The sequence below is a fragment of the Schistocerca piceifrons genome, chromosome 6, assembly GCF_021461385.2.
Source record: "Schistocerca piceifrons isolate TAMUIC-IGC-003096 chromosome 6, iqSchPice1.1, whole genome shotgun sequence".
NCBI classification, from domain to species: domain Eukaryota; kingdom Metazoa; phylum Arthropoda; class Insecta; order Orthoptera; family Acrididae; genus Schistocerca; species Schistocerca piceifrons.
This window is the reverse complement of record NC_060143.1, coordinates 315,553,548-315,577,489: the sequence shown is the minus strand read 5'-3', so window position 1 is coordinate 315,577,489 and position 23,942 is coordinate 315,553,548.

Here is a 23,942-nt window from a genome sequence, read left to right as displayed (position 1 = left end):
AGTTCTCATAATAGGGGTGTCTGGCAGTCCGACCCCCATGATTCAGAGACCACATCTAATTTACAAACCTTACTTGGCAGATTTCCTCTTACGCTATTAAGCTGCTTATATCAGCTCACTTAACAAACCATTAGTTCATCACATCGTGCTTTTATACTTCTACATCCTGCCAGTCATGTGCCCTTGGCAATTCTGCTTGGAAATGTTCAAGGCTCGTTTCTTGACCTCACATCCTTTTATAAAGTCTAGGAAATACATTTCTCATCAACATTCACTCAACAATATTCAACATTTACCCACTTTCATGCTCTAGGGTTCAAGTATACTGGAACCTGAGCTACTGGCAGATTGGGTTGATGTGCAGCTCTCCAGCTCAGATAAATGAAGGCTATGCGCAGCTGATTTGGAGACACTGAGGCACTACGTATTGCAATGCTGAAGTTCAAGTCATTCGTCATTGCACTTTCCTAAACTGCTTAACATGCTACATCAACTGTTCTGTTGAAATCCACCCTTCCTGTGTGGCTATTAATTGGTTCAGGAAATGGAACAGGTATAGTTTTAATGAATTGTTCAGGAAGGTTAGACTCTGCTTCAGCAATACAATTAGCGGTTTGTCTGACCAGTATGACTGTGACTGTCACACGCTCAACAGGGTAATTCCTGTAACCATTGCTGGTAGATGGAAGGTCGTCCCTGGCATGGCACATGCCTGCCTTTATTCCACAACCCACTGCCTTTCATTTCCTTTTGCCTTGCCGTCGAGCCTTCCGTGCTCATAGCAGCTTGTATAACTACCACATTACTGTACATGGAATAAATCGAGTGTAACTTTGCTTGTTGGAAATAAGGTTTAGGTTTGACAGTGTCCCTTGGAAAATCTTGTCCATTTGTGATGCCTACAAATAGCTGCACTGATCATATGTTTATTCCAGTTTGATTCACCTGGACTGGACACACTGTGATCTTCTCCCTCCAACAATACTGCAGTTCCTGTTCTGTCTACACCATATGCCTGTCCCCCTCCTCAGACGTCAACAACACACCAGCTGTTCTCACTTTTAAAAACTTCTCTGTGGCTGACCATTTCACTAGATAGGGATGAATTGTGGATGCTTCCTCTCCACCTGGAATCCAACCAGTATGTACAACTCCGCCTGGCCAGTCCTCACCTCTACTGAAGCCATACCATATTAAAAAGGTAAACTCTGTTTACTCAGTTCTGCTATCAGTCTCTGTTCCAAGGGCAGTTCCCCCTGCACTCTTGGCAACCCCCACAGGTATTGCTCTGTGATAGGACAGGACTCAGGCTGCTTATGTAATGTGTGATGGATAGCTTCCTGTAAGGCTGCCATTAATTCTCATGCATACCACACACTGTCTGCTAACAACTGTATCAGCCTTGTCATAATGGCTCTTCCATCTAGTGTAGACACCTGTGTTTGCTTGATTCCTAGATCTCAATTCAAAGCATCCTCTGATGCTTTCGTGTATTCCATCTCCGAGTTTGTCAGCTTCCATAGCATATGCATACTGTTCAACATTCTGTTCTCTAAGCTTGCTATCTACACGGTCTGACACTAACACTGACTCACTAACCTCTGACTATTTCTTCACAGTCTCACTATCTCCTTCAACTCCTGATGTCACTGGTATCTGTTGTCCCAAACACAAGTCTTCAAAACTCTCCATCCTTGCCCCTTCTTGCCTTAACCATATCAAACAGCAATGGCATTTTTCTGCCATACTACCTCATATGGAGATAACCCTGTATTAGTGTGGACCTTTGAATTGTAAGATAACATGGCAATTGAGAGATATGTGTCCCAGGCATTTTGATGTGGATTCGTCCACCTGCTTAGCTGTGTGGTAGTGTGCTCCCCTCCCATGCAAGTGGGCCTGGGTTCAGTTCCGCCAGGTTGGAAATTTTCTCCACTCAGGGACTGGGTGTTGTGTTGTCCTCATCATCATTTCATCCTCATCACCACAAGTCGCCCAATGTGGCATCGACTGAAATAAGACTTGCATTTGGTGGCCGAACTTCCCCGCATGGGGCCTTCCAGCCAATAATGCCATACACTCATTTCCATTTTTTGATGTGGTTTCAAATCGTAGCTTAATATCCTTATGATTGTACAATGCACCTGTTCCATCTACCATCTGATTGTTGGCTGAGTGGACTAATTTTCAGTTTCTTCACATGCAACAAGCGGCACAATTCTTTTATCAAGTCTGACTAAAAATTTGTCCCTTGATCAGCAATCACTGTCTCTGACACCCAAAACTTATGTATCGGACTTGTTCATCATTGTTTCTGCAACTGTAACACTTGCTGGTTCAGCATGGCAATTATTTCTGCATGCGAATAAAAGTGATCTATTGTCATTTCCAACAACTTCAACATTCTAGTACTCTCTGCAATGGTATTCATTTATGACTCAAGTCCACACCAAAGCACAGTGCACATAATTTCTCATATATTGATCCACATGTCCCTTCCACCAATACCTCTCAGTCACCTTCATTTCATTGCTCTGCATCCTCCATGACCAGATAACACATGATCACGCACCTCCATAGGACTTCTTCCTTCAACTTAGCCAGTACTACTATTCACAGCCCTAACCTAGTTACCTTCCATAAAAGATCATCACACATGCTGAACTCTGTTCCCACTCTGTAGAGATTGCAGTCACTGTCAGCATCCTGCACTGCTTGCCATTCAGTAATGCCATAACCCAGTACTGGACCCTCTGTTGTCCAATGGAGATGGCACCACCCACTGTCCAACTGCAGCCAACACCAGGGATGGAGGAATGCCTATGATGTCAAGATGGAAGGCAGAGGAGGGATGAGGCAGGCTCGCTAGCCAGTGAAGACTCTGAGAGATGCTGCTGTCAAAATTAATAGTTAAATTTCTTCTTGTATATAACTGCTGTCACCTGTGCTCTGTGTGACCCCATTGCATGAGTTGCACCACAAACATCTACCATCAGCATTGCACGAAGGAGGTTAGCAGTCTTGCTATGGTTGCCAGCTCTGTGGTGGATGATTGCATCCCAGGAGTCGATGGTGTGTAGCATAGAAGCACACCCACCATGATGGTGCAAGACGGATGCCATGCAGTGGATGCAACCCACTGTCCCCTGGACAGGAGTCTGGCTGCTGATAGAATGAGCTGGAAGGCCCACTGTACTGTGGCACTAAGTTTGGAGGGCATACTTAGCACTGGAAGTTGGTTCTACATCAGAGACTCAAATTTGTGACTGCTGCTGTTGGCTCCATATGGTCCCCTGGTGTTAGCTGTAGCCCCCACGTCCTGGTAGACCATTGGGCTGTGAATGAAACTGCTATGAAAATAGCATCATTCTGCTAATGTTCTGCAAAATTACATTTATTTGGTCACAAACCGCCTTTCAGATTCTCAGGTCATCTTCAGCCGATAAGTGAATGTCATAAACAAAGAAAAACATGACGTAAGACTTAAACAGATATTATTTGTATAGAAGATGAAAAATTATGAAGTGTTTACAAAGGAAAATATTACAGCAATTACATTAACTAAAAAGGGTAAACAAAGTGTTTATATAGAGATATGTATATCGAATGATGAGCAATAAAATGTATTTACAGTCTGAATATAGTATTTGTAATAAAACTTAATTTAACAAGGGGGAAAATGGAAACTGAGTCCTATCATTTAATACTAGGCTGGCATTCTGAGTCATGTGTTTGTTGATTTCCATTATTTCCAGTAGGGTCATGGTTCTGCTTTTTTTATGAAATGTAAAACTTCACATTCCATGTCATATGGATGGTATTCTGCTAAAAAATTATCAGCAAAGGTTGAATCTTTCTTCCTTAATCACCAGTTTCTCTCATGTTCACATAGCCTAATAGCCACAGCTCTCCATGACTGTCACAGCATGCAAAAGTGGTGCAATTTTATTCAGTTTCTTTGTTTGTAGAATAGTATCAACTGAGGCAGAGCTGTAGCCATTGGTGGAACTGATTTGTTGGATGGTTTGTAGTTCTGTTTTAAAGGCTGATTTGGATAATGAAACAGATATGAGGTGATGCATCACTTACTGGAAAGGTCCATGCTTGTGGCTGTAAGGATGCCGGGAGCTTGCACAGATTACTGTATCAGTAGCTATGGTTTTTTTTCTGTTAAAGCTAAAAAATGAATATCTGCAAACAAGACACAGAATGACAGTCTAGCATTAAATGATCAGGCTCAGTTTCCATTTTCCCCCTTGTTAAATTAAGTTTTATTTTGCATCATTTGTTATATTTATCTCCAAATAAAATTTTTGTTTTAGCTTTTTCGTTAATGTAATTACTGTAATATTTTCTATGTAAACACTTTGTCACTTTTGTATCTTCTGTACAAATAGTATCCATGTGAATCGCACATCATGGTTATCTCAATTTGCAACATTCAGTTGTCACCTGAATATATCCTGAGAAACCAAAAGTCAGTTTGTGGCCAAATAAATATAATTTTGCAGAAGACCTGGAAGTGTTTTCCTTTATAATATTGTTATCATGTTCTGCCAAGCACCAACAGAAAATTCAGTTAGTGTTAACAGCTTTCTGTACAAAATAGCAGCTAGTGTTACTTAAACATCAATAAACTATTGATTAATCAATAGTGTAGGTATCGGTAGTCTACTTTAATTATTGTCAGTCATATTCTTTATAATATGATGCCTCTTTAATTTGCATGTGAAAGTTGTCTGATTCAATTATCTCCATGGCATGTGGGTCACAGATGTAAAGAAGGTAGCAAGGAGGTATTTAATCATCATCAAGTATGGCAGCACCTCATCCAGTCTGTACTGTTTATACATGTTGTAAGTATGTTGGCCTCTGTGGGGGAGGGAATGAGAGAGAGAGAATTTTCTTGTTTGTCTACCAGTGCTGGTTTGATGCAACCCACCATGAATTCCTCTCCTGTTTTAACCTCTTCATCTCAATGTAGCACTTGCAACCTATGTCCTCAATTATTTGCTGGATGTATTCCAATCTCTGTCTTCCTCTACAGTTTTTGCCCTTTAAAGCTCCCTCTAGTACCATTGTAGTCATTCACTCATATCTTAACAGATGTCCTATTATCCTGTCCCTTCTCTTTACCTGTGTTTTCCACATATTCCTTTCCTCTCCGATTCTGCACAAAGCTTCCTCATTCCTTACCCTATCAGTCCACTTAATTTTCAACATTTGTCTGTAGCATCACATCACAAATGCTTCAATTCTCTTCTGTTCCAGTTTTCCCATAGTCCATGTTTCACTACCATGCAATGCTGTACACAATGTGATCAAAAGTATCCGGACACCTTCAAAAACATAAGTTTTTCATATTAGGTGCATTGTGTTGCCACCTACTGCCAGGCCAGGTACTCCACATCAGTGACCTCAGTAGTCATTAGACATTGTGAAAGAGCAGAATGGGACGTTCCGCGAAACTCATGGACTTCAAACGTGGTCAGGTGATTGGGTGTCACTTGTGTCATACATCTGTACACAAGATTTCCACACTTCTAAATATTCCTAGGTCCACTGTTTCCGATGTGATAGTGAAGTGGAAACATGAAGGGACATGACAGCATAAAAGCTTACAGGCCGACCTCATCTGTTGTCTGACAGAAACTGCCGACAGCTGAAGAAGGTCGTAATTTGTAATAGGCAGACATCTATCCAGACCATCACACAGAAATTCCAAAATGCATCAGGATTCATTGCAAGTACTATGATGACAGTTAGGCAGGAGGTGAGAAAACTTGGGTCTCATAGTCATGCAGCTCCTCATAAGCCACACATCATGCCAGTAAATGCCAAACAATGCCTTGCTTGGTGTAAGAGGAGCGTAAACATTGGACAATTGAACAGTGGAGTGACGAATCATGGCACACAATGTGAAGATCTGATGGCAGGGTGTAGGTATGGCGAATGCCTGGTGAACATCATCTGCCAGCATGTTTACAGCCAACAGTAAAATTCGGAGGTGGTGGTGTTATGGTGTGGTAGTGTTTTTCATGGAGGGGCTTGCACCCGTTGATGTTTTAAGCACCTTCTTGCTTCCCACTGTTGAAGAGCAACTCGGGGACGGCAATTGCATCTTTCAACATGACTGAGAACATGTTCAAAATGCATGGCCTGTGGGGGATTGGTTACATGACAATAACATCTCTGTATTGGACTGGCTTGCACAGAGTCCTGACCTTAATCCTGTAGAATACCTTTGGGATGTTTTGGAACACTGACTTCGCCAGGCCTCACTAACCAACATCAATACCTCTCCTCAGTGCAGCACTCCGTGAAGAATGGGCTGCCATTCCCCAAAAAACCTTCCAGTACCTGATGAATGTATGCCTGCAAGAGTGGAAGCTGTCATCAAGGCTAAGGGTAGACCAAAACCATACTGAATTCCAGCATAATGGATGGAAGGCACCGCAAACTTGTAAGTTATTTTCAGCCAGGTGTCCGGATACTTTTGATCACATATTGTACATTCTCAGAAATTTTTTCCTCAAATTAAGGCCGATATTTGATATTACTATACTTCTCTTGGGCAGGAATGCTCTTTTTGCCAATGCCAGTCTGCTTTCGATGTCCTCCTTGCGCCATCCATCATTGGTTATTTTACTGCCTATGTAGCAGAAATCTGTAACTTCATCTACGAGGTGGAATCCAAAATTTTCAGGACTGGTGCTGCCATCTCGAAAGTAGGAGTAGTAGATCTTTGCAACACTAGGTGGCAATAGCTGCATATCTGATGAGTCAGTGTGCAGAGTGGCATTCAGCTGGGAGGATATGTTGCATGTCCACAGTGATTTCCGTAATACTCTGTGTTGGGTGTGTGGCAATTTTACGATGGATCTGCAAACAGAACAGCGTGTGTGTATCAAATTCTATGTGAATCTCAGGAAAAGTGCTAGAGAGACCCTTACAATGATTCAACAAGTGTTTGGGGGACAGAGCATGAGCCGTACGTGTGTGTTTGAGTGGCATGCTCAGGGCCGGTCATACAGATGTCGAAGATAATGTTCACACTGGAAGGCCCGTTAGCTGCACAACACCAGACGTTGTTGCCAAACTTCAACAACTGGTTTGTGCGGATCGACGTCAAACCATTCAAGACCTTGCAGATGAAGTGGGTACTGGTTATGGGATATGTCAACGAATATTGATTGATGAATTGGGCATGCACCACATCACCGAAAAATTTGTGCCAAGGATCTTGACTGCCGATCAGAAGGCACAGCATGTTGAAGTGTGCATGGACCTACATCAGACTGCATCTGATGATCCAACCTTCTTGTCATGGGTTATCACCAGCGACGAGAGCTGGATTTACCAAACAGTGAATTCCGCGTACTAATGTGGCGTTTTGCGACGTCTCCGTGAAAACGTATGGTGACAATAACCTGAACTTTGGCATCAAGGGAACTGGCTGCTGCATCACGACAATGCACCCTGTCACATATCCTTGCTCACTAGGACCTTTTTGGCAATAAACAACATGGCAATTGTAGCCCACCCACTGTACTTGCCAGATTTGGCACCTTGTGACTTCGCACTATTCCCAAAACTGAAACTCTAGTTGAAAGGCCAGCGGTTTGACACTCTAGAGAGGAATCAAGAAGCATCACTGGCAGTATAAACACCATCAAAGAACAGAAAACAGAACTTCCAGAAAAGGTCTGACTAGTGGCAGAAGCGCTGGGACTGGTGTGTACGTGCGGGTGGGAACTACTTCGAGGGTGATGGTGACCATTAGTTCAAAGGTAAGGTTTTCAATAGATGGCAGCACCAGTCCCGAAAATTTTGGATAGAACCTCATACTTTGTGACCATCAATCCTGATGTTAAGTTTCTTGCTGTTCTCATTTCTACTTCTGCTTGTTACCTTTGTCTTTCTTCGATTTACTGTCAATCCATACTCTGCACTCATTAGACTGTTCATTCTGTTCAGCAGATCATGCAATTCTTCTTCACTTTCACTTAGAATAGCAATATCATCAGTGAATCGTATCATTGATATCCTTTCACCTTGAATTTTAATTCCACTCCTGAACCTGTTTTTTATTTCCATCATTGCTTCCTCGATATACAGACTGAACAGTAGGGCTGAAAGGCTACATCCTTGTCTTTCACCCTTTTTAATAAGAGCACTTCATTCTTGGTCACCCACTCTTATTGTTCCCTCTTGGTTGTTGCACATGTTGTGTATGACCCATCTCTCCCTATAGCTTACACCTACTTTTCTCAGAATTTCGAACATCTTGCATCATTTTACATTCTCGAAGGCTTTTTCCAGGTCAACAAATCCTATGAACATGTCTTGATTTTTCTTTAGTTTTGCTTCCATTATTAACCACAATGTCAGAATTGCCTCTCTTGTGCCTTACCTTTCCAGAAGACAAACTGATCATCATCCAGTGCACCCTCAATTTTCTTTTCCATTCTTCTTTATATTATTCTTGTAAGCAACTTGGATGCATGAGCTGTTAAGCTGATTGTGTGGTAATTCTCACACTTGTCAGCTCTTGCTGTCTTTGGAATTGTGTGGATGATGCTTTTCCAAAAGTCAGATGGCATGTTGTCAGATCATACATTCTACACACCAATGTGAATAGTCGTTTTGTTGCCACTTCCCCAAATGATTTTAGAAATTTTGATGGAATGTTATCTATCCCTTCTGCCTTACTTGATTTTAAGTCCTCCAAAGTGCTTTTAAATTCTAATTCTAATACTAGATCCCCTATCTCTTCTAAATCGACTCCTGTTTCTTCTTCTACCACATCAGACAAATCTTCCCCCTCATAGAGGTTTCCAATGTATTCTTTCCACCGACTTGCTCTCTTCTCTGCATTTAACAGTGGAATTCCCACTGCACTCTTAATGTTATCACCTTTGCTTTTAATGTCACAGAAGGTTGTTTTGACTTTCCTGTATGCTGAGTCTGTCCTTCCAACAATCATTTCTTTTTCAATGTCTTCACATTTTTCCTACAGCCATTTCATCTTAGCTCCCCTGCAGTTCCTATTTATTTCATTCGTCAGTGACTTGTATTTCTCTATTCCTGAGTTTCCCTGAACATTTTTGCACTTCCTCCTTTCATCAATCAATTGAAGTATTTCTTCTGTTACCCATGGTTTCTTCACAGTTACCTTCTTTGTAGCTATGTTTTCCTTCACAACTTCTGTGACGACCCTTTTTAGAGACGTCCATTCCTCTTCAATTGTACTGAATACTGGGCTATTCCTTATTGCTGTATCTATAGCCTTAGAGAACTTCAACCGTATCTCATCATTCCTTAGTACTTCCATATCCCACTTCTTTGGATAATGATTCTTCATGACTAATGTCTTAACTTCGGGCTGCTCTTCATCACTACTATATTGTGATCTGAGTCTATGTCTTCGCATGGGTATGCCTTACGATCCAGTATCTGATTTCAGAATCTCTGTCTCACCATCTGAATCTTCCTGTATCATCCAGCCCTTTCGAAGTATACCTCCTCCTCTTGTGATTCTTGAAGAGAGTATTCGCTATTACTAGCTGAAACTTGTTACAGAACTCAATTAGTCTTTCTTCCCTCTCATTCCTTGTCCCAAGCCCATATTCTCCTTCAACCTTTTCTTCTACTCCTTACCCTACAACTGAATTCCAGTCTCCCATGACTATTAGATTTTCATATCCCTTTACACCTTTTACCTTTTCAGTATCCTCATACACTTTCTCTGTCTCTTCATCTTCAGCTTGTGATGTAGGCATGCATACCTGAGCTATCATTGTCAGTGTTGGTCTACTGTCAATTCTGATAAGAACAACCCTATCAATGAACTGTTCACATAACACTCTCTGCCCTACCTTCCTATTCATAACAAATCCTACTTCCATTATACTATTTTCTGCTGCTGATGATATTACCCTATACTCATCTGACCAGAAATACTTGTGTTCTTTCCACTTCACTTCACCGACCCCTACTACATCTAGATTGAGCCTTTGCATTTCCCTTTTCAGATTTTCCAGTTTCCCTACTACATTCAAGGTTCTGACATTCCAAGCCCCGACTTGTAAAGCGTTATCCTTCCCTTGATTATTTAATCTTTTTCTCATGGTAACCTCCCCTTTAGCAGTCCCCTCCCGGAGATCTGAATGGGGGAATATTCTGGAATCTTTTGCCAATGAAGAGATCATCATTACACTTCTTCAATTACAGGCCACATGTCCTGTGGATACACATTACGTGTCTTTAATGCAGTGATTTCCATTGCCTTCTGCACCCTCATGCCATTGATCATTGCTGATTCTTCTGCCTTTAGGGGCAGTTTCCCACCTCTAGGACAAGAGAGTGCCCTGAACCTCTGTCTGCTCCGCCGCCCTCTTTGACACGGCCGTTGGCAGAGTGAGGTATGGCTTTTTATGCTGGAAGTCTTCAGCCGCCAATGCTGGTTATTAATCTAGATTTAAGCAGTGGCAGGATTCAAACCCGGCACTGAAGACATTTGATTATGAATCAAAGACACTACCCCTAGACCATGGGTGCAAATTAGTGTTAGCTTACTTATTTATAGCAAGAAATGCAAATGTAAACAAGGCCGTTGTAATACAATGCAGTTAGTAGAGGAAATATCACATTTTAAAAGATTTGCTAAGCGCTTATGATTGGTTCATGTAACACATTTTAAAACAAATATGTTTATTATCATTATTAATTAAGCACACCCACTATTGTCCTCTTCTGTTTCTGAGTCTTCATTGTATTTACAGTTGTTTTCAATTGTACATATTTATGTATAAAATGATTCGAAAACACAAAACACTGACCAATCCTGATGAACCTACATTACTTTCACTTATGTAGAAGCACACATCTCATGCATATGTTAGTTACCTGCATTGTGCTTGAATAGTGGAGTTCGTTCCCTCAAGGATGCAGCAGTCTCCACAGAAATGAATAAGGAAGAAAGACACAATTCCACCACCTGTGAAGCGTCATGTTTTTTATTTGTACAGCAGCTGGGCATAATCATTAAAATATTCAGCTGTATTTACATGCTTTCACAGTATCGCATTCATAAGTAATTCAGACAAAATGTGAATGTTCCTATGGATCTGAGATAAAACAAACCTCATCTTGCCAGGAATTGTCACTGAATGACCAGAAATGTTTTTTCAAAAGCTTCTAATCCTGTAGCTAGTTCTTAAGCTCTTGCCCACTAATGCTGCAACCCCTTGTTGAATCTTGTGTAACAGATGAAATACTTCACCTTATTTTCATTTATTTGATTTTTTTAAAGTCTGCAGCGTTTAGCAATCTGATCAATAATTTTTTGAGTGTCACAAGGAAGAACGCTGCTCCTAAAGCTTCTAGCTCTTTGGGGTATCACTGTACGTGACCACAATGTGCCAATAATGGCTTCTTTGTCACTCATTTTGCTATTAAATGCCACACATGAAAAGAATAATTCTTTGTCATGCAACTATAGTGCCACAACAGTCGAATAGTGGCACTGGCAGCAAGGAGAGAAAGAGCACAATTGTCACGAAGTGTTCCTAACAGTGCCAACATGTAACAATAAGTGCTCATTGTTAGTGAGTTATCAACTTTGACCGGCTTTCACACATTCCAATAGTCTCTTTTGGCCAAGGAAATCCCGCACTTCCAAGATTACTTTGTTGATGTGAGAGGTGCAAAAATAGAATTTGTTATGTTATGGTACTGAAAATTTATTGTAAAAGTCAATCATCATTGTGGAACTTTTTCAAGAAAGTACATGATAATAGTCAAGCAAAATTTGCATATATTGTAATGGAACCTTCTATTTTAAACAATACAAAAATATTATACAGAATTATAAACAGTGATTCACTCACAATGTTCAGAAATAAATTACTGGAAGAACATGGGGAACACATTTGTCAGGTAGGTCATGTAGATGCATATTTTAACTCTTTCATGACCTTACTTCTATTGGAAGTTGATATTGTCTTCCTCTCAAACAAACACAGGAAAAATGGAACAGAGACAAGGATAATGTATGGATAACTCATGGAATCAACATACAGGGTGAGTCACGAACTATTGCCACTAAGAAGAACTCCAAAAATATGATAGCAGCTGAAAAGTTCGTGGGGAAAATGTTGCATGGGACAACGGGGGCCTTAATATGACGTTGCTTATTTGTTGCTAGGTGGTGTCGCATCAGAGATATAAAGGTCAACTTTGTTTTTTTAAATGGGATGCTGTAGTTTGGTACTTATTTTTGGATAGCGGTTATTGAGACGAATCCAATGATGTGTAACAGTAAGGTCTTTGAAGGTCAACAAATGTCAAAAAGGTGGCATGAACATCCATTACAGAGGGTGTTGGAAGTGATGACCATTGATATCAATGCAGTGCTGCAATCTTCTTATCATGGGTTGAGTGGTATTCCCTATCCCTTCAGCACTTATCAAAGCACATGCTCTGACAATTCTCTCTCGTATATCGTGCAAATAGTAAATATTCGTCAAATATGGCGTATCCATCTAACTTGCCACTGACATGTAAAAAGCATTCCATGGTTTTGCATTACAACACTAACAGGAATGGTTAGACTAGTATGATCAAATCAATCGAATGTGAATTATGTATTCCTTCGGAGAACAAGTAGACATGCTTCTCATTTATGGAGAACGCCAATGAAATTCAGTGACAGCTAGAGACTTATATGCTGAAAGATATCCTCAAGTTACTCACCCTGTACATCATACATTTAAATATGTGTATGATAAATTGAGAGCAACTGGATCTTTAACACATCGGAAACATATCTGGCAACGGAAAGTTACTAACGTGGAAACGGAAATTGGTACTCTTGCCACTGTGGTTCGAGATCCTTGTGTTAGTCCATGTCAAATCGCAAGGGAATCTGGCATGAGTCAGAGTTGTGTTGTTTGTGTTCTGAATCACCATAAATATTATCCTTACCATATCAGTCTCCACCAAGAATTAACTGGTACGGATTGTAGGCATCGCACTGAATTCTGCTGATGGGCTCAACTTCAGATTCAGAGGGATGACACATGTATTAATTTGATTTTATATAGTGACGAGGTTACATTCATGAACCATGGAAATATTAATTTGCATAACATGCATTATTGGGCAACTATTGTAGGGCAGAAATGGAGAAAGGAGGAGTTGCCACATTCATCAGGAACTATCATAAATTTAAGAACACAGACATTCATAAATATGTAAGCATGTGCAAAAGAAGAAGAATTTCATAAAAAATCCTTCATAATATTTAGTGTATATCGAGCACCTGCAGGTAACTTTAATCTGTTCATAAACCACATTGAAGCTATACTGGCCCATTTAACAACCAAAAACAAAGAAACAGTGGTTACTGGTGAGTCCAATGTAGATTTCCTTAAAGACTCTCCTATAAGAACTTATTTGATTTAGTAACACTATCATTCAACTTAATTCCCACTGTAAAGTTCCCAACTAGGGTAGCCAATTGCTCACAAACAGCCACCGATAATATTTTTATAGAAAAGTCCAATGAACAGAATTATATTACACAACCAATAGCCTCTCAGATCATGACATGCAGTTCCTTCTGTTAAATGTTAATACTGAACAAGATATAAAATCTGTTAAATCTGAACTCAAGAGCGTAGTCAATAAGCCAAAAATTGATTATTTTAGGACACTTCTCAGAGACATTCGCTGGAGTGATGTTTACAGTGCTCATGGCATGAATGAAAAATAGAACACTTTTGCTAATAAAATGCTTGCCTTATTTGAACACTGTTTTCCCCTAAAACTAACCAAGGTTAGAGCAAAGTCTACAAAGAAGCCATGGATTACTCAAGGAATAGAGGTATCTTGTAAAACAAAATGAAAATTGTATCTGTCAATCTGAAACAATTCTGATGTTCATGCTATAGCACATTACAAGAAATACTGCAAAATATTAAAGACTGTAACTCGTACATCAAAGCAAATATATTACAAAGAAAAGACAGTCCTATCAGATAAAAAAATAACAACAATATGGGATATAGTGAAGGAGGAGATGGGTAGAACCAGACATGAAGAGGGCAATAGCATTAAGAGTAAATGATACATTGGTGACAGATGTGTATAGTGTTGCAGAACTTTTTAACAAACATTTTATAGCTGTTACTGAAAAGATGGAGTTGTCAGGTTCTATAGACGCTGCCACGGCTCTCAGACCAGACATTTCAAGTAACTTCCATAATATGAATTTGATCCTCACTACCCCAACAGAAGTAATGTCCATCATAAGATATATAAAATCAAAAACATCCAGTGGGTATGATGAAATGTCAGCAAAGTTAGTAAAAGAATGTGATTCTGAGTTAACTAACATATTAAGCTATCTGTGTAACCAGTCGTTTATCAGTGGAATATTTCCTGAATGATTGAAATATGCTGAAGTTAAGCCACTGTTTAAGAAGGGAGATACAGACAAAGTGTCAGATTTCCATCCAATTTCACTTCTGCCACCATTCTCAAAAAATTTAAGAAAGGTAATGTACAATCAGCTTTATAACCATCTTATCACAAATAACATACCGTCAAAGTCGCAGTTAGGATTTCTAAAGGGTTCTGACATTGGGAAGTCTATCTACACTTACAGTGAAAATGTACTTCATTCATTAGGCAAAAAATTGCAGGCAATTGATGTATTTTGTGATCTGTCAAAGGCATTTTACTGTGTAAATCACAATATCCTTTTAATTAGAATATTATGTTGTAACAGGAAATGCTGCAAAATGGTTTAAATCTTATATCTCTGGCAGGAAACAAAGAGTGTTATTAGGAAAGACACATGTATTAAGCTATCAGGCATCATCCAATTGGGAACTAATTACATGTGGGTTCCCACAAGGTTCCATCTTAGGGCCCTTACTTTTTCTTGTGTGTATTAATGACCTTTCATCAGTAAAATTACCAGATGTCAAGTTCGTTTTGTTTGCCGATGATACAAACATTGCAATAAATAGAAAATCAAGTATAGTCTTAGGCAGATCGGCTAATGAAATATTTGTGGACATTAATCTCTGGTTCCTAGCCAATTCTTTGTCACTTAACTTCAGGAAGGGGAAGGAAAAAAAAAACCTACATGCAATTCAGAGCTTGTAAGGGGTGTCCCACGAGTATATGCCTAATATATGATGACAAGCTAACAGAAGTGAACAGTGTTAAATTCTTGGGATTACAGCTTGATAATAAATTCAACTGGGAGGAGCACACCACAGAACTGCTGAAGCATCTAAACAAATCTCTATATGCAATGCGAATTCTGTCAGACATAGGAGATATAAAAATGAAAAAGCTGGCATACTATGCTTACTTTCACTACATAATGTCATATGGGATTATTTTTTTGGAGTAATTCATCAAGCCAAGCTAAAGTTTTTCAGGCACAAAAAGGTGCAATAAAAGTTATAGGCCTATGTGGTGTGAACTAAAGAACATCCTGCAGAGGCCTATTTAGGGAAATAGGGATACTAACTACTGCTTCCCAATATATTTATTCTTTAATGAAATTTGTCATTAAAAACATATCACTTTTTCAAACCAACAGCTCAGCTCATGGAATCAATACTAGAAATAAGAATAATCTTCACAGGGATTTAAAGTCACTTACTCATGTACAAAAAGGTGTGCATTATTCAGGAACACATATTTTCAGTAACTTGCCAGCAGCCATAAAAAGCTTAACCAATTAAATTCAGTTTAAGAGAAGCCTAAAGGATTTCTGCACCTTTTCAGTGCATAATGTGTTCACTGTAAATAACTATTGTAATAGTTCTATTATATGTTTATTACCTTATAAATAAAAAAAATGCACTTTCAGTGCATTAATGCGATATTAGTAAATGCATGGTGAGTGTTGTGAAATGATCCTTTCATGTAGTGTAGAAAAAAAAAGAAAGTAAGAGAGAGAGAGAGAGAGAGAGAGAGAGAGAGAGAGAGAGAGAGAGAGAGAGAGAGACGATCATCCCACTTGGGACCTGTGGAAGGAACATTAGCTTATTTATTTTAGTTGCAAATATTTGTCATGAATTACTGTTTTTCTGAGATGTTCTACAACCTGGAGGACATCCTCACTATGGATCAATTGGAATGAAAGTAAATCTAATCTAATACGAAAATCCATGTTGGTTGCGGCAAGTTGCATACCAAAAACTGTGGTCGGTGAATGTATGGTTTGGGATTCTGGAGAAGAGAATTATAGGCCCCTATTGTGGGGTTGCTAGTCCCCCATCGGGCGCCTCCCCGGGTGGCGGATTAGGGAATGCTCTCCAGATATGGGGGGTACCGGGGAAATAAAATACCCGGGGTGGACCAAAACTAGCACGGGTAGGGAAGACTCGTTAAGCCATGGTGAAGGCAAATCCCTAGGGGTAGAGAACCCCAAAATCAAGACTCCTGGTCCTCCAGGTTGGGGGTTGTGCAGAGGGCTATCAACCCACTCATGTAAAACAATGGCCGGTCAGGACACTCAAGGTATGCCTCGGAAACAGGACAGAATTTACTGGAACAGAAATTGGCAAAGTTACAAGGATTTCTCTTTTGGTTCGTGGAATGTCAGAAGTCTATACCGCCCAGGAAGCGCACAAATACTAATAAACGAACTAGGAAAATACAAGGTACAACTGGTAGCGCTCCAAGAAATAAGATGGCAGGGAACGGGATCAATGAAAATAGGAGACGGGACAATAATGTATGGAGACTGCGGTCAGCGCCATGAATTTGGAACGGGCTTTTACATTCATAAAACAGCAATTGACACAATAAAGGAATTCAAATCAATTAATAACCGAATATCACACATTACAATTCAGGCTCAGTGGTTTGATATTACATTTATAAATGTTCATGCACCCACAGAAGATAAGGAAGTGTGACATGAAAGAAGAATTTTATAGTCAACTGGAACAGACATATAATTCAATAAGTAGACATAACGTAACAATAGTGTTAGGAGACTTTAATGCCAAAGTAGGAAAAGAAGAAATCTACAAACCAACCATTGGGAATTACAGCTTACATGATGAAAGTTCATAGAATGGTGTGCGACTCATAAACTTTGCAATGGCAAATGGTCTCACATTAAGCAGCACAAAATTCCAACACAAACGCATTCATTTAGGGACATGGATATCACCAGATGGAAAAGCAGTGAACCAGATTGACGATGTCGCCATCCAAAGACGATTTCAAAACAGTATTAAAGACGTTAGAACTTTTAGGGGAGCAGATTGTGAGACAGATCATACGTTAATCATAGCTCAAATGAAAATAAAGCTAAAAAAGAAACAAAGTACAAATAGGGTTGAAATTAAAAGGTACGATGTAGAAAATCTGGCAGAAGAAAAAATAAAAGAAAACTTTAGGAAAGAAATGGAAGTTAACCTATCGGAATCTAGACTGACACATAGTGACCAGCAAGACGTGGAAAGTAGATGGAGACACCTCAGAAACAGTATTCAAGATGTAGCTTCCAAAACTATAGGTAAAAGAAAACGAACTAACAAAATCTGGTTTAATATAAAGTGCCAAGAAAGAGTACTGGAGAGGCAAAATGCGAGGAAGGCATGGTTACAAGACATGGACAATATTACACTAAAGGAGAGATACTATAAAATCCGCAAGGAAACACAACGAACTCTAAGACAAGAGAAGAGAAAACACTACAACAACATGGTAAGAGAAGCGGAGGATGATTTCAAGCATCACAGAGCAAGGCAGATGTACCAGAATATAAAAAAGTCCTTGGGAAAATTCACTAAAAGGGAACAGTTTATAAAGGACCATAATGGGAAAATACTTACAAACAAGAATGACATACAAGAAACATGGAAGACATACTTTACACAGCTGCTCAACTGCAATGATCCACAATATTACTTTACATTTGAAGAACCAGATACAGTTGATATACAAGTCACCACACCATCAGTAAATGAAATAAGACAAACAATAAAGAAATTAAAGAACAACAAGGCCTGTGGGGAAGACCAGGTATATGCTGAGCTTTTAAAAAATGGAGGACCACAATTGGAAATAGAACTACATTCCTTAATTGAAACAATTTGGGAGACAGAAAACATACCGGCCGATTGGAAAACTGCAATTATATGCCCCATCTTTAAGAAGAATGATCCCCTTGTCTGTGATAACTACAGAGGATTGCCCTACTCGATGTCACGTATAAAATTTTGTCGATGTGTATACTACACAGACTGATTCCCATAACCGAAGAACTGATTGGGGACTACCAATGTAGTTTCCGCACTAACAGATCCACTTTGGATCACTTATTCACATTGAGACAAATAAATGAGAAGGCATGGGAATTTAATGTAGATATCCGTATTCTATTTATAGACTTCAAGAAGGCCTATGATAGCATACACCGACAGACACTCTTAAACACCATGAAAGCATTTGAAATACCATTAAAATTAATCAAATTAGTTAAAATGTGTTTGGAAGAAACCATATGCAAAGTTAAGACACCTGCAGGAGAGACTGAAAATTTTAAGGTGTACACTGGACTGAGACAAGGCGATGCCATCTCACCTATTCTATTTAATATTATCTTAGAGAAGATTGATAGAGAATTCACCAAAACTAATCCACAAGGGATCCAACTGCAGGGACAGAACATTACTAGACTTGCTTATGCAGATGATGTAGCCTTAATAAGCACTTCAAAAGCTGAATTAATCAGGATGATGCAAAATTATTACAAAATAGCTGAGAAAGCTGGACTTCATGTGAATGAAGAAAAGACAGAATATCTAGTCATAAGCAAAAAACTCCAAAAGAATACACCACTGACCGTAAATGGTCTCACTTTCAAGGCAGTTGACCACTTCAAGTACTTAGCGAGTCTTTTTAACAGAGACAATAGAGCAGAAATAGAAATAGACGCCCGTCTAGCAGCAGCTAATAGAACTTTTTACAGCTGTATCAAAATTTTAAGGATGAGATCACTTAGTACTGAATTAAAAATCCGTTTTTATCAGTCAACTATTGTACCAGTAGCATTATATGGATGTGAAGTTATTACATTCAGGAAAAAAGATGAAGAAAAACTGTTGATATTTGAAAGAAAAATACTAAGAAAAATATTTGGACCAATCTTCGATGAAAATGTCATGGAGTGGAGGATAAGGAAAAATGAAGAACTACGGGAGCTGTACAAACATAGTACCATTGTGGAAATGTTAAAGAAGAGAAGACTGAACTGGGCTGGTCATGTAGCAAGGATGCCGGAGAACAGACTACCCAAAATAGCATCCACTAAGAAATTAGAAGGAAAGAGAAGAAGAGGAAGACCTCGAATTAGGTGGATGGAGAATATCCGGGAAGATGCAGCTAGGATGGGCATCAACTCTGATTGGACAACAATTTCCCTGGATAGAAATAATTGGAAGAGGCTCGTAGAGCAGGTGTATGGTCGATAAGGCCTTAGCCACGTGTAAAGTAAAGTAAGTAATTTCATTGAAGGTACGAAGCACACCACATTCCTGCAAGAAACATTAGGTCTGTTATTGGAACAGATACCTTTAGGAAAAAGGAAGAGAACGTGGTATAAACACAATGGGTGTCCGGCACATTTTTCGCTGCCAACTAGAAATGAGTTGCAGAGACAATTCCCAAATCATTGGATTGGATGTGGAGGAGATGTGTCGTGGCCGGCATGTTCACCAGACTTGATGCATCTGGATTTTTTCTTGTGGGGATTCGTAAAAGAAATTGTTTTTAAAGAAGTTCCAACTACACCTGAAGATATGTGAGAGAGAATTGTCAGAGCATGTTCCTCAATAAGTGTCAATGTGATAAGGAATACCAATTAATCCATGATAAGAAGATTGCAGTATTGCATTGATACCGATGGTCATCACTTCGAACACCCTCTGTAAATGACGTTCATGCCACCTTTTTGACCTTCGTTGACTTTCAAAGACCTTACTGTTACACATCATTGGATTCATCTCGATAGCCGCTATCAGAAAATAAGTACCAAACTATAGCATCCCATAAAAAAAATTAAAAAAATGTTGACCATATCGCTGAAGCAGCCCCACCAAGCAAGAAAAACGCAACGTGATATTATGGCTCCCCTTGTTCCATGCAACTTTAGTCCCACGAACTTTTCAGCTCCTATCATACTTTCGAAGTTACTCTTGGTGGCAATAGTTAGTGACTCACCCTGTATATTTTGTTAAGAAGAGAGAGCTTTATGTGATTCAGTTAACCAGCTATAGTCATGAGTTGAAACTTCATTACCATCAATATTGTAAAAACCTTCAACTCTTATTAAAAAAGCAAAAAGCATGCACTATGTGTGATCTCCAGCGTTCCCACTGAATCAACTGTTTGTATTGCTCTAGAGTTTTCATGCATATGCAGTTGTTCACTTAACATGATATTTTAACAGTGTTCTTTGTTGTCATCTTCAGGTGGTACCTGTAGAATGAGGGTTTTGACTACACATCCCACTACTTCCCCACTACACTGTCGCATACTTTGTTGGAAATGCAATTGCCAAATACTGGATGGGAGCTCCAGTCCCTCAGTGCTTCTGCTACAATCGTGCATGAAAGTCACTACTCAGCTGACATTGTGGCAACAGTTAGCTGAGAGCTGTACTAGAAATGAAGATACTGGTCATTCATATTTCAATAGCCTCCTATGGAACACACTCCCAAAATGATGAGGTACACCTCAAAACTCCTGTTTATTAATATTTCATTGAGTCCCCTGTTGTTTAGGATGTTTTACTCAAGTGCAAAGCAGATGGCACTATGGGACACAGTGTGTACAGGAAAGCCACCCACTCCACCTCCAGCAGCCACCATTCTTCACAGCAAAATAGGTGTGATCATTAAACTTGTCAACAGGGCCCATGCAATATCAGATGAAAACAACCTACCCTGAGAGCTCAAACACTTTTAAGTGCAGATTCAAGAAGAAAGAATATGGTGGCAGACAAATCTGATATGCTTTCAGGCACAACGTACGGGTCTAGCAAATAGAACATGATGACGATGATAAGACAATGGCATACCTGCCATAGGCTAACAAAGCACCGAACAAAATCTGCACAATCCTGGCTCAACATAATACTAAATGCATTTTCTGTCCAGTTCTGCAAACACATGCACTATTAGGTACAGTGAAAGATGACTTGGGGCTTCATAAAATGGGTGGCTACCATATACCATGCAAATGTAGTACGGCATACATCAGGCAAACTCTGTGAACATTTGAAGAAAGCTGCATGAAGTGCAGGAGACAGAAAAAACTTAAGCAGCTAACAAAATTTGCGGTCAATGACTTTTGCATGGCTACAGTGGACTCAATGATACATGAAGAAACAGGAGTGTTGAGATACACCTCTACATTTTGGGAGTGTGTGCTGTAGAAGGCTACTGAAATATGAGTGGCCAATGGCCTGACCAACAGAGATAGTGGCTTCACTCATAGTAGAGCATGAGACCTAGCACTCTGCCAATTAATGTCATGATGTTGGCAGAGTAGCAGCTTCCACACCTGAAAGGAGCAGCAGGAGCACTGAGTGAACGAAGTTCACACCCAACATTTGGTTACCTCATCTCTGGCATGGTTTTCAAGAAGGTGGTGGAGGAAGGGGTTGGGAGTAATAAGGCTATAAAGGAGGTGTGTTACAGTGAAGACCCTCATTACATAGGTATTACATGAAGATGACAGCAAGACATAATATCAAAATATCATGTTACATGAACAAACGGCACCTAGAGGGACAACTGACGGCAATTCAAACAGATATGCACTGTGCTCAAAAAATAAAACACTCTATCAATAAAGCAAAGACAATCTGAAATATTATTAAACATGAAACAAACAGAAATAGTGATGTTTTAAATAAAACTGAGTCATTGAAATCATTGGCCAACAAATCAAATGAGTAGTTCTCATGGTGACAACAAAAACTGCATCCACTAATAAGCAATAAAACACAAATGCACTATATTTACCTTTTCAAATGCTGATGCACCAGTAAAGGTATTAGTTGCAAAATCATAACACAAAATGATTTTACAAAATTCGTAAGATCATTAAAAAGAACAAATATTGTGTTGATTTGATATGACTATCCTTAAGTTTTCTTTATAGTCAGTCAATGACTCAGGGCATGTTACCAGATCACTTCAGCATTCTGTAGTAATACTTATTTATAAAACCAGAAATAAGAAAACACCTCTAAATACAGACTCACTTGATTTTCTCAAGATATTTCAAAAGCTTTTGAGTATGTGCCCTACGACAGAATACCGACTCATTTTCTTGAACATTACTTGTTAACTGCCTCTCAATAGGCCTTTATAAAAGATTCTCCACAAAGGAAGTCATTACATACTTCACAAATGAAGTCCTGACAGAGTTAAACAAGAAGAATTATTGCCTTGGCATGTTCTTTATTCTTGTCAAACTCTTTGACAATGAGGAGAATGATACAATTCTTGACAAAATAAAATGTTATGACATTAATGACACTCCATTTGTATGAATGGAATGAAAGCTTCAAAACAAAAACCAAACAGTCACCAATAGTTGAACAGGTCTACAACTGGCTCAAGGAAAAGACAGTAACTCTTCACTATTTCAAAAAGCATAAAGATCTTGCTAGCACCAGAAGTAAGTGTGAATGGTCATTCATTAAATATAACATTATGTGTAACATTCCTTGGTATCCTGTTGCATAAAAAATCTAAATGGAGTCAATACACAGATAAATGAGTCAAGAAGCTCAGTTTAGCATATTTTGCTCTTAGCACTATCTCTATGTGTTGACTCAAAGACAAGAGTGTTTGCTTCTTTTGTGTATTTTCAAATCATGTTGCCCTGGACTTATCTTCTCAGACACTGCACCTAGATTAAATAAAGTATCATTTCAATAGAACTGAGCAATAATAATATTGTGTTAAGTAGACAACTGTACATCTTGCTGAAGGTCTTTTTAAGAATATTGGGATTCTTATTGCTGATAGTAAAAATCAGTTTCATCTTAAGGTACACTCCTGGAAATGGAAAAAAGAACACATTGACACCGGTGTGTCAGACCCACCATACTTGCTCCGGACACTGCGAGAGGGCTGTACAAGCAATGATCACACGCACAGCACAGCGGACACACCAGGAACCGCGGTGTTGGCCGTCGAATGGCGCTAGCTGCGCAGCATTTGTGCACTGCCGCCGTCAGTGTCAGCCAGTTTGCCGTGGCATACGGAGCTCCATTGCAGTCTTTAACACTGGTAGCATGCCGCGACAGCGTGGACGTAACCGTATGTGCAGTTGACGGACTTTGAGCGAGGGCGTATAGTGGGCATGCGGGAGGCCGGATGGACGTACCGCCGAATTGCTCAACACGTGGGGCGTGAGGTCTCCACAGTACATCGATGTTGTCGCCAGTGGTCGGCGGAAGGTGCACGTGCCCGTCGACCTGGGACCGGACCGCAGCGATGCACGGATGCACGCCAAGACCGTAGGATCCTACGCAGTGCCGTAGGGGACCGCACCGCCACCTCCCAGCAAATTAGGGACACTGTTGCTCCTGGGGTATCGGCGAGGACCATTCGCAACCGTCTCCATGAAGCTGGGCTACGGTCCCGCACACCGTTGGGCCGTCTTCCGCTCACGCCCCAACATCGTGCAGCCCGCCTCCAGTGGTGTCGCGACAGGCGTGAATGGAGGGACGAATGGAGACGTGTCGTCTTCAGTGATGAGAGTCGCTTCTGCCTTGGTGCCAATGATGGTCGTATGCGTGTTTGACGCCGTGCAGGTGAGCGTCACAATCAGGACTGCACACGACCGAGGCACACAGGGCCAACACCCGGCATCATGGT